At 49.4% G+C, this 9074-nt stretch overlaps 1 protein-coding gene across 2 annotated transcripts in view; it reads left to right on the top strand.

Moving 5' to 3' along the window:
* The first annotated feature begins 3859 nt into the window (after window positions 1–3859).
* The window catches only part of LOC144200792 (protocadherin-16-like), a 36336-nt gene continuing 31121 nt past the window's right edge, over window positions 3860–9074 (top strand). Inside the window, exons 1-3 of one of the 2 annotated variants that reach the window (XM_077723105.1) lie at window positions 3860–4092; window positions 4206–4292; window positions 5657–6105. The gene's annotated coding sequence lies outside the window, so the exon portion shown is untranslated. Of the gene's footprint in view, window positions 4093–4144; window positions 4293–5656; window positions 6106–9074 lie in introns of those variants that run through there. The other variant, XM_077723104.1, reaches the window with a different exon arrangement.

Below are 9074 nucleotides of genomic sequence, written 5' to 3'. Positions count from 1 at the left end.
GTGGAAGCTAACACGCTAGCTACCGATCTAGGGAGGAGTGTGCCTTTACCAAACTACTAAATATGCATTTTGTGCACCGCAAGCGCCGTGTTTATTTTCAACACTCTGGCCTCCTCTTCTGAAAATATCCTAGCTGTCCAAGTCGTAGGCGGGCGCACAAAAGACGACCCGGCGTTAGGAATCTTCATCTCGCGCACATATGGTCGACGAGCCTTTATTTTGGGCGCCCCCATGTAAGTCGCGAGGTTAGCTTGTATATCACGCTGAAGTGTTTAGTGCTTCTATTACAATGTTCGCGGCCCAGCTCGGTCTGGCTGGGAATTGGACGGACGGCTTCCAGGAGAGGAGCCGCCCCTCCCCACCACCGCACTTCATCCCCCCCCCGCATCTGAAGACACTTTTGGCGCACCGCGGGTTCCTCCGAGAGGCTCGCCGAGCTTCCGTCGGGGCCCGGGATCAAACGGCGTCCTGGCCAGACGCTATCTGCGACATCTGGGGGCGGTCTGCCGCGGCTCCGCCCCCTCCAGCGGCGGCGGCGGTGAGACACCGACGTCCTATCACGTAAGGCAGATGTTCTGGCGGTTTTCCGGAAGGAACTTTTCTCATTTGGTATGCGCCCAGATTCGGCGGCGCCGCCGCCGCGGGGATATTAAAAGGCGCGTTGGCTTCTGCCACGTTTGGGCCGGCCAGACTTCAAAAATGTGGCGTAGAAATAAAAATTCTTGAATTGGTTTTAACGTCAAGGCTTTGACTTTGCATGGAATGTTGCCCCTACCAAGATGGCCGCCACCTGACTTGATTCTAATGTCAATGCTTTGACTTTGCCAGTACTCTCGCCCCTACCAACATGGCCGCCCCGAAGCCAACTGGCCACGGGCCATCAAAAGTCAGTTTGTCCGTATTTCAGTGAAGACTCGGGACAGAATGGTTGCAGACAAACAACAGGGTGGGCTTTTGGGCATCACGGCGAGGCCGATGTTCCTGACGGGCCTCCCTTTCCCTTCCTCCCCCCGCCGAGACGCCACGAGGAGTCGGAGGAAACCGTGCGCGCAAAGCCAACAAAAACAGAAGGCCTGGCTTTGATTCACGGCGCGAGAGCATCCCATTCATACGAGGAGGAGGAGGAGGAGGAGGAGAAAGAAGGGGGTCAGGGCCGGGTCGCGCCACCGGGCCGCGCCACCGGGCCACACCACCGGGCGGCGCTTCCGACGTCGCCGGGCGCTCTTCCAGAGATCCTCTTGTTGTTGTTGGAAGAGGGAAAAATAAGAACAACATTTTGGCCTTTCGCTCATCTCTCCGGGACCGACGGGAACGTGCCGTGCAGCCCCGCACGATACATCCGACAAATTTCGAAGGGAAACGACCAATCGTCCGCCCCAAAATTGGCGGACGTCTCAGGTATAGAGGTGCCCCTACTAACGAAATTCATTGCACAAAAGTAGTACCTCTACTTTGCATGTAAAATACCACTACTCACAAAAATTCAGGTTACGACATTAAGCTAATTTCGTAAGTAGAGGTACCAGTGTAATTTCCGTTTTGTTGGGCCTGTGTGTCATTGTTTTGACAACTGAACGTAATCCCGTTCAGTAAACGATCCCTCGCCGTCTCACGAGCGCCTTTCGGTGAGCTCATCGCTTTGATAAGCCGCACTCCTCCTATGTGGGAAAACAATCTCCCACTCGGAGACGGGAAAACTGGGCAAATCCGCAAAAGAACCACTAAAGCCGCGTCCTCTCTTTTTATAAAATATATCCTTCGGCGAGGGTGGCATATTCGCCGCGGGTGGAAATTCTAATGGCGCCTCTTGAAAGTCTCTTTTTGTGCGGCTTGGGCGGCCAGAGAAGATTTTTCTGGTCAGAGCGGACCTGCCAAGACCAAAAGTCGCCGGCTGCCAAGGCGCCGTTAGATCAGGCGTCCAATCATTGTCTCACTCGCATGTTCTGTTCTGTCTCAAAAGAGAGGCCGGCGTCCTCCTCCGGTTCCTCCCGCCCACCGCGCTTTGATGGCGGCGCTATATTATCGGAGCCGTCAGTTCCCGGGCCAGACTCCTCCGGACTTGGCTCACAGCGCGTAAAAAGAGAAGTTTGTCAATGAATCCGCACGCCCCGGCCATTGTTCCGATGACGCGGCCGGCTGGTTCATTTAGCCGCGGCCTCGGCGGCCATTTTGAGACGAGAAGAGGGCGGCTGGCTGAAAATAGGTGGCGCGCGTGTGGCACGTGCACGTGATGGACGGTCCTGACACGTCGATGTGAGGTCCTCCCGCAATTTGGGATTTATTCCACTTTGTAAAATGAAGCAATACTGCCATACTGTACTCGTACGTACACAATTAAACACTTTTATTTTTTGCCACCGGGGCGGCGCCAAACTAGATATTTGCACTGATTCATTTGTTATTGGTTATTTTGAATTGACGCAATGTGAACTCATTATGAAACTTATTATTGATGTCCAACTCACTTCAAGCGGCAGCGGAGACTCATCTTCCAATGCCATTGACGGTGCTAGACGTCCAATCCAATTCCCCCGCCCCGTTGACTTCCAAGATGGAGGATAGCAAAGACTGGACAAAGCGTTTAAGTCATTGGCCACCACGGACATTGGCGGACGGCCAAGCCGTAGCGATTAACGCCTCCCGTCAACGGCATCATCCGGCGCCCGTTGAAAAAAAAAAGCGGAAAGTTTCCGAGAGGCACGGCTGGAGTTTGTGAATTTTTCCGCCTTTTTGGACACTTAGCGTTGGACGGCGTCCCGCTTCCCCCATCTGGGCCTCGTCGAGGAGCCCGGCGCAAATGTTGACTTAGATTTTCTTTTGTCTGAGCGCCGGTTCCGAGCGAGCGGCGCCCGTCCCTTTCGCTCTCGGACGCCGTAAATAAGCGGCGATGGAAGGGCGTGGACCTTTCCTGTTGCAGAGGAAATCAAAACGTTGCCGTCCGCCAAAGAAAATCTCGCCGGGGAGTGAAAAAAATGACTTGTGGATGAGTTCAGTTCATCCGTGTCTCCACGTCGGGTTTTCTTTGCCACCTGCGTCCGTCCAGGTGTTCCCACCAACGTCGTTTAAGGCTCTCTTTAGACTGACTTTATTCGATCGAATCGGAATTTTTAACAACCAAATCCAGCGGACTCGCCCCGATCGAGTCGATAAGTTCACGGTTCTCGGCCCCAGACCGACGAGAGCGACACTTTGCGACCTCCCGGGCCGTCTGTTTTCCACTGGGCGCTCTTTGGCCAAGGCGCCATCAATCACGGCGCCGTTCTCACCGCGGAAGCAAATTCCTCAGACGTTGTCAGGAATGTCTGAACCGTCGGGACGGAGTGGGCTCCCCGGGAAGGCTTTGTGCGACCCCCCGAAAAAGGCCAAGGAATGCCCCGCATTGAGAGGCGCGCCGTGGAATGCCCGGCCGCCACAAAGAAATTGTTCGAGGCCATGGTTTGGGAAAAAGAACGCCATTGGCGGCGTTGGTTTCGCACACTTTGCCACAATAGCGGGAGCTAATCAAGCGTCACTTGGGACCGTCCTCCCGCATACCTGAATCGGGGTGGGAGTAGTCTGGAATTTTCTCATCATTCGTCCGCGTCACCCCGAAAAAAATGGGTGGTCTTGTAGCATCAAAAGTGGGCGATGGGTTCAATATACATTTGAAAAACAAAAAACAACAACTTTATAGTGCTATTGGGTCTCATAATGGGGATTGATTTCACCTGGAAACAGTTTGTGACCGAAAAATGCAATGAGTAAAATATAAAAGATAAACGTTATTGTAGTGTTATTGGAGGGGCCTTGAGCAGAATTAATTTCAACAGAAATGAATCCAAACTAACAATTTAGCATATATTTAGCCTAGCATTTATGTTTTGGGGGTATAGAATGACACTAGACTACCCAAAGAAACTCCACACATGACGGACCGAACCTACTGGGGGAGACAGTGGTACCTCTACTTACAAAATCAACCCGTTCGTAACTTGAATTTTCCCTTTTCATCGATCTATTTCATCGCTCCGTGAATTTCACGCGTCTCGCCCCAGACACGAAAGTTTCCCGAAGAATGACGAGCCTTTTCGAAGTATGTTTTGCCAGACACAGGTATAGAATAAACGCTTTTTCCCCTGTGTCCATGAATGCGTCATGAGTACAGGTGGTTCTCGTTGAGTTAATCAAGATTCCGAGGCGCTCGTGTTTGGTGTTTTGCTCTGCAGAAATGCCTGCTATCAAACATTCACCCGGGGACGGAAAACTTTCTGCAAAATCGACATTTAATGGATCTGATGGATTTCGTTCAGCAGGTGAGCATGCAAATATGGCGGATGTGCATGAAAAAGGCGTCGATGTCGGTGCGATTTGTTCTTAAAGTGACAACGAAGCAGCTCGCATCGTTCATTTCCTCTTTTGTCATCACTCAACTTGGCGTTTGATTGTTTTTGCAGTAATATCCATCCCCGGTGATGATTTATTCCCTCGTTTATGTGTTTGTTTCGGTCAGGATATCACAAATTTGGATGTTATGGAGGAAGTGTCTGATAAGAGAGTTGTTTTTGGCTCTTTATGATCTCGGAAACAAACTTTTGACGATACTAGGCGTCCAATCGCGTGGCTGACAAACATTTTCTTTAAATAAAATGAACTTTCCTTCACCCTCCCTCCCACTTGAAATGGATTTGACACCTCATTCCTTCAATGGCAGCCAGGGGAACATCGCAAGTTTTGACGTTGATCATTTCACATTTCAATGTCAATGCTTTGTTTTGATGGGAGCGTTGCCCCTACCAAGATGGCCGCCCGGGAGCCGTCTTGGTAGGGGCCACAAAAAGTGTTTTCATGCTTGGTTTATGACTAGTAGACGCCCAATCCAATAGTGTCGTCAATTGAGTATCACTTTGGAGCAACTTTCTTCCCATTAATGCTCATTTCCGACCGGTCGCCGCTTTTTAAAAAGCGATGACGGACGGCGTGGAAAGGATGGGGACTGAACGCCGCCAATTTGCAGGATATTCGATCATCCATCGTCCCGTCTGGCGACTTCCGACTGGAACGCCGAGCCTAATCCACTGATGAATTATGAGGAGGCGTGGCCAAAACATAAACAAAACTGAAGACCTCGTCTTTGCAAATGCAATCCAGATTGGTCTCGGATATTAAAATGATTAAAAAGGCAGATATCTGGGCCATCTCTCAATTTGCACAAACAAACGCGAGATGACGGGAGGCAAAATATTCATAAAAGCCTGCACGTGGCCTTTCTAGAATACATTTTATCAAACTTTTTTCTGTTTTGAGTGGTTAGCACGTTGGCCTCACAGCTCTGGGATCCTGGGTTCAAATCCAGGTCACGGCCATCGGTGTGGGGTTTGCGTGTTCTCTCCTCAGGCCTGCGTGGGTTTCTTCCGGGTACTCCGCTTTCCTCCCGCATTCCAAAAACATGCATAGTAAACTGATTGTAAAATCTAAATGACCCCTAGCTACGAGCGATGGCTTGTTTGTCTCATTGCACCTTGCCATTGGCTGGCCTCTGGCCCGCAGTCAGCTGGGATAGCCTCAAGCATTTTCATCTTTGACTGTACTCTAATAAAAGTATGTAAAACAATGTAACAACTATGTATAATAAGCTGGATGATTCCAATTTTGTGTTTTTTTTTTTCTCCGATGCTAGTTCCATTTTCCAGAGCATGGTGGCAGCAGAGCTCAGTCTTGGAGGCACCCCCCCCCCCTCCTCTTCCCCACCTCTTCGTGGCTGATGAGAGGAGGCTAAGGAGGAGGAGGAGGAGGAGGTGTAGGCTGCCAAGCCGCACTCCAGTCATGTGTTGAATACATTACGTTTGGGGGAGAGAGAAAGAGAGAGAGGACGGCCGGAGTCCAGTGTTGCAAGCGAAGACTGTATTTTCTCCGCACGGCCGCCCCGACGCAGCACGGCGGACGCGCGATCCCAGCCGGGAAGGAACTTTTTCTACAAGTTGCCGATTGACGGCCCAAGGAATGGCACCGGTGGATGCCCCGAAGATGGATGCCACGCTCGCTTGGACCGGGAAGCGCTGAGAAGGAAAGACTTTTTTTTTTGGCCCGGCGGAACACTTCAAGACGTCAAGTGAGACGCTCACGAATGTAAGTCTTTCTTTCAATGCTCTTTGCCATGGACGGCGGCCGACGTCCGCTCCACGCGAGGAACGCTGGTTCATGGGACGCCGTCCCTCGCCGTTCCGAGGTAGCGGACGTCGGTCGCCGTCAAAGCTAGCCAGTCACTTCAAAAGTTGTGTATTTAGTAGTAACGACGTACACGTGTGTGTACACAGTTTGGGTGTCAACACACAGCCTCACTTTACTAAAACTCATGATGAATGAAACTAAGAAAGAAAAAAAATCCATATTTTTGCTCTTTCATCTGAAGGAATCCTCCTTTATTTGACTCCCAAATTCCCCAAATGATGATATTATAATGCAAATTCAGCAGATCTGCTTTTGTTGGAGTCAAAGCTTGACGAGTTAACTCACTGTTTGAGGTCATTAGCTCATTTTGACAATTCGTGCGAGAAAAGTTTCAAACACACGGCTGTAAGACGCCCAATCCGTTTGGAGTGGGAGGGGTTTGCCGAGATCAAAACTTTGAGGGGAGTGCTCACTACTTTACTGAAAAAATCTGAAAATCATTTCCTTTAAAAAAAAAAAAAGATGGCTACTGTTCTACTAGTCGCCTGGGATAGGCTCCAGCACCCTGGTGACACTCGTGACGATAAGCGGAATGGTTGAATGAATGAATCGATTTTTTTAATGAATAAGCATGGTAAACAATGTGATACAAAAAAATAGAATACTACTATGATGTCACTTCAATTACAAACTATTTTTCAAGTTAAAAATAATAAACCTAATGACAATTTTAAAACTTAACTTTATCATTAAAGTGCCGGTGGTTGGTTGGGATTGGCTCTAGCACCCCCGCCACCAACCTTCTTAGGATACTAAAAGATGAATTGGGCCCCCCCACTCAAAATAGATTGGACATCTTGTGCCGTCAATGGCAAGCATGAAAATAAAGGAAAAAAACAATGGATAAACACAAAGACAAAAACAAAAAAAAACTTGTTTACAGACGGAGAGCAAAAATAACATAAAAACCTCGCCATCCAAAAATTCCAGCAAGCGTGCAGGGATGATTTCAAAGTTGTTTTATTTTCAACTTAACCACTTTGAGCGCTTCTGGGTGGCGCTGACTCGGCCTTCTAAAAAAGATTAGCGTGTCATTATTTTAATCCCGCGCTGGAGTTTTTTTTTTTATGGTGGGTTTTGTCAAACGTCTGGCTGGCCTGACCTCATCTTTGGCTCTTTTTTGGGGTTTTGTTGTTAACTCCCCATGGAAATAAAAACGTTAGTAAATAGTGGCAAGGAGGGGCGTGCGTGCATTTTGGGGAGGGTGGGGCTAGAACCCAGGGCCCCGCTTTTAGACTAAAACGGAGGCGTGGCCTCGAATAGGTGACTACAAAAGTATTGGAAGATTATCTTCTGGACACTCGTAAATAAAAGTGCAAACATTTTTGCCCCAATGGTTGAAATTGGGCGCTTCCCCTAATTTGAGTGTCGTTTGTTGCCGCCCAAAAATAACTTTTGAGTTATGCATGAGTCATTGGGGCTCTTTCTATTGAAAGTTTGCAAAGAAATGAACAAAATGATGTCAAATCACCTGCGGTAAAAGACGCAACGCAAAAGAAAACAAAAGAAAAGGAAGCAAGTGCGCACCCCTGCTGAGGCACATTATTTTTCAAGACATCACCATGGGACTGCCTTGACACACTTTAACTCACCCTTTTTCTTTGTTTTGCTAGAAAAAGTCTGGCCATCCCAGGTGGATTTTGCACCAGCTTGCGTGGCTTTTCTCCGGGTACTCCAGTGTCCTCCCACATCCCCAAAACATGCATGCTAGGCTAGCTGCTTGACCACTCTAAATAGCCTAACGCTATTTACGATGGGTTGTCCTCAGTCTCTTTGCAATTCCAGTGGGATAGGCTCCAGTACCCCCCGTGACCCTTGTGAGGATAAGCGATACGGAACACAAATGGAGGGATGTTGCTGTAGAATAGTTTCAAGGTTGTTGAACTGGGTGCAGGCATTGTTAGCACGGGTTGATGACCTCAAAGTTCAGCTCTCGGGCGGGTTCACTTCTCAAAGCCTGGCTTTTTTATCGGGGTTAATGGAGCCCAGGGATGGGAGCCAGCAAGCCAGCAAGCTAGCTAACCAGCTAATCACGGTTCTGGGCTAGCGGCAATGTGAAAGAGCATAAATAGCCGCTGTGTGATGGTGCGCCGCCAGTAAGCCGATCCCTTTGCGGTTTTCCCGTCTGGAGTGTTTTCATTGCGGCGGAGCAATTGCGACGGTGGGCCAGCACCCCCGGCTTGGCTAACTGATGCTATCCAAAAAGCGCGTTCCGCTGACTTGGCGCGCCGTCCGTCTTCACGCATCATCGGCGGGGGGGAAAAGAAGACATTTATCCGTCGTCGTGGGACGGACGTCTCTTGCCGTCGCTGCTTGTTTGATTATTTTTTTTCTTCTTCTTCCACATAAAAAAGCGAGTCGTTTCCCACCAAGCTATAAATTTCCCAATGAGCAATCTTAATGAAAGCGAGCAAAGTATGACTAATTTTGTAATGTCACAAAAACTGCTGACTGTCAGCACGCCCCATTTGCCAAAAAGTGCCCCGGAATGGCGTCCCATCAAGTCGCCGGCGGCTCTGACGGACGTTGCCGTGGCGACGCGTCGCCGGGGAACGCGTGGCGCAGATGCCAAGCGGCGAAACATTTTCAGATTTTTGTGGAGAGAAAAACCAAAGCTTGTAATGTTTTCAATGTCAAGTTGTGTCCATTTCCAAGAATTTGGATTTTATTTTTTTTCATAGTTTTAAAAATGCAGATGTATTTGTCCTCTCCGGCGTGGGGATCGCGTTACGGGGCCAGGTGCCACTTTGGGGGATCGTTTGGACGTGGGGCACGCCGGGGGTCAAAGGTCACCACATGGGAGTCACCTGACGCAGATGAAAAGGTCACCATGTGGGAAAAAGATCCCCTTCTGGAGAAAGTTCCTT

The sequence above is a fragment of the Stigmatopora nigra genome, chromosome 8 (assembly GCF_051989575.1).
Source record: "Stigmatopora nigra isolate UIUO_SnigA chromosome 8, RoL_Snig_1.1, whole genome shotgun sequence".
In the NCBI taxonomy this organism is placed as follows: domain Eukaryota; kingdom Metazoa; phylum Chordata; class Actinopteri; order Syngnathiformes; family Syngnathidae; genus Stigmatopora; species Stigmatopora nigra.
This window is presented reverse-complemented; position numbering and strand designations above follow the sequence as displayed.